This window comes from Sprattus sprattus (assembly GCF_963457725.1).
Source record: "Sprattus sprattus genome assembly, chromosome: 20".
NCBI classification, from domain to species: Eukaryota; Metazoa; Chordata; class Actinopteri; order Clupeiformes; family Clupeidae; genus Sprattus; species Sprattus sprattus.
Window position 1 is genome coordinate 5,949,056 of NC_137918.1, and position 3,361 is coordinate 5,952,416.

Consider the following 3,361-nt stretch of genomic DNA (forward strand, 5'->3'; position numbering starts at 1 on the left):
ACTAGTACCATTAGCCTGTGTTCACCAACACTACTGATGTTGAGGTGGACCATTAGCCTGTGTTCACCAACACTACTGATGTTGAGGTGGGCCATTAGCCTGTGTTCACTAACACTACTGATGTTGAGACCATTAGCCTGTGCTCACCAACACTACTGATGTTGAGACCATTAGCCTGTGTTCACCAACACTACTGATGTTGAGGTGGGCCATTAGCCTGTGTTCACCAACACTACTGATGTTGAGACCATTAGCCTGTGTTTACCAACACTCCTGATGTTGAGGCCATTAGCCTGTGTTCACCAACACTACTGAGGTTGAGGTGGGCCATTAGCCTGTGTTCACCAACACTACTGATGTTGAGACCATTAGCCTGTGTTCACCAACACTACTGATGTTGAGGTGGGCCATTAGCCTGTGTTCACCAACACTACTGATGTTGAGGCCATTAGCCTGTGTTCACCAACACTACTGAGGTTGAGGTGGGCCATTAGCCTGTGTTCATCAACACTACTGAGGTTGAGGTGGGCCATTAGCCTGTGTTCAACAACACTACTGATGTTGAGGCCATTAGCCTGTGTTCAACAACACTACTGAGGTTGAGACCATTAGCCTGTGTTCAACAACACTACTGATGTTGAGGCCATTAGCCTGTGTTCAACAACACTACTGATGTTGAGGCCATTAGCCTGTGTTCACTAACACTACTGATGTTGAGACCATTAGCCTGTGCTCACCAACACTACTGATGTTGAGGCCATTAGCCTGTGTTCAACAACACTACTGATGTTGAGGCCATTAGCCTGTGTTCAACAACACTACTGATGTTGAGACCATTAGCCTGTGCTCACCAACACTACTGATGTTGAGGCCATTAGCCTGTGTTCACCAACACTACTGATGTTGAGGCCATAAGCCTGTGTTCACCAACACAACTGATGTTGAGGCGGAACATTAGCCTGCCACCCTTCTAACAGCTTAAGAAAAAGCATTGTAAGAAGCTGCAAGTTCAATGAGAAATGTAAATCAGATTTTCTGAATAATCTGAATAATTATGCTAAAGTTGATAAATCAAGGTCTTAAGGTGAAAAAAACACACTCTACCCTTGTAGTAAATAATGTTCATTCATTTGTCAGGGGGATGATGTAAACATTTCCATTAGCAGCGTGCCACAGGCTGTGAAGATCATTACATCAGAGGACAAGACAGTACAGCACACCAGTAAGTATGCTGAGCATGCCCACACACACAAAACACACACACACACACACACACACACACACACACACACACACACACACACACACACACACACACACACACACACACACACACACACACACACACACACACACACACACAGACAACACACACACACACACACACACACAGTCACACACACACACACACACACACACACACACAGACACACACACACACACACACACACACACACACACAGACACACACACACACACACACAGACACACACACACACACATACACACCCACACAGATACACACACACACACACACACACACACACACAAACATACACACACAGATAGACACACACAGACACACACACACACATCCACAAACACCCCCCACACACACACACACACACACACACACACAGTGTGTGTGTGTGTGTGTGTGTGTGTGTGTGTTCAGGTTCAGGTACGTTACATGTTACTCACTGCACTGGAATGATGATGTCATACAATCCAGGGATTAAGGCGCAGATTTTACGATACCAACAGTTAGTTCTAGTGTGTGTGTGTGTGTGTGTTTGTGTGATTTTACGATACTAACAGAAAATTCCAGGACGTGAAGTGGATTAAGGGGGAATAAAAAAAAATAATGTGAGCACAAGTGCGTGTAGAAATTAATGACCACATCTCTGACTCAAGCTGGCAGCAGAGTGACAGTATTCGTTGCTAGGCAATGCTTGACATTGAAAACAAAGGTTGATACTTTTTTTTTGAGGCGGATAATAAATAAACAACATCGATCCAGACGAATGAATAAACAACATCGATTTAAAAGAAAGAAAAAAACATTTGGTGTCTTCAAACTCAACTAATCGGCAGTGGAACTGTTGAATAACAGCAGTATGACCTGCGGCATACACCAAACCACAGCCGTGATTTTACCAACCCCATATTGGTATATATTGCTTAAGTAACACATGTAACAAGTACTTGATACTTCTCTACCACTTATTTATTTGAGTACTTTCTAAAGGAATATTTCTCTTGGCACTTTTTCTAGGGGTAAGTGCCGTAAATGTTTGTTGATTAGAGTATTATAATGTTTCCTGTCTTTTTTCACCATTGGAGCATAAAATCCTTGATGATTGTACAATGGCAGCATTTGAAATTCAAATTTGAGATAGCTCTTTGTTTTGACCAGGCCTGGGTAAAGATGTTTCTGTCCCATCTATCTCTGTGTTGTGCTCTCCTCTCTAATGAACTGAATAAATAGGCTCTATTTGGGTTGATAAAAGAGCATCTCACTTAATTTATTTTAAAAGAGTGGCTCTTCACTGCCAACTATAAACTCATTTGTGGAGGTCCAAATTGATTTTAAATTGTGCCCCGATGCATCAGTGAGATAAAGTGTGCGGTGTGTTTTTTTCCCCACGTTAAATCTGGCTTCAGTGGGTCGTGCCAAGAGAGGAGGGAGAGGGAGGAGAGGAGGGAGGACACTCAGCGTTTGATAGATCTCAGAGAAAGGACCAGACACCAAGCTGACAGGCATTAGGCAGCAACTCCAGGTCCTATCCCTCTCTCTCTCCCTCTGTCTCTCTCTCTTTCTCTCTCTCCCTCACTCTCTTTATCTCTCACTCTCTCTTCCTCTCTCACTCTCACTCTCTCTCTCACTCTCTCTCCCTCTCTCTCCCATACTCTCCATCTCTCTTTCTTCCTCTTTCTTTCCCTCTCACTCTCTCCCTCTCTCTTTCACTCTCTCTCTCTCTCTCTTTCACTCTCTCTCTTTCCCTTCCTCCTGTCTCTCTTTCTTTGTCTCTCCGCTCCATTCTAACCTGCTCTCTAACTCTCTCACTCTTAATCCTTTTTCCAATGTGCCTCTTTCCCTCTCCCTCTGTTTCTGTCTGTCTTCCTCTCTTTCTTTCTCCCCTCCTTCTTTCTCTCTGTTCCACTCTTACCCTCTCTCTCACTCTAAGTCCTTGTTCCCTCTCCCTCTGTTTCTGTCTGTCTTCCTCTCTTTCTTTCTCCCCCTCCCTCTGTCTCTCTGTTCCACTTTTACCCTCTCTCTCACTCTAAGTCCTTGTTCCCTCTCCCTCTGTTTCTGTCTGTCTTCCTCTCTTTCTTTCTCCCCCTCCCTCTGTCTCTCTGT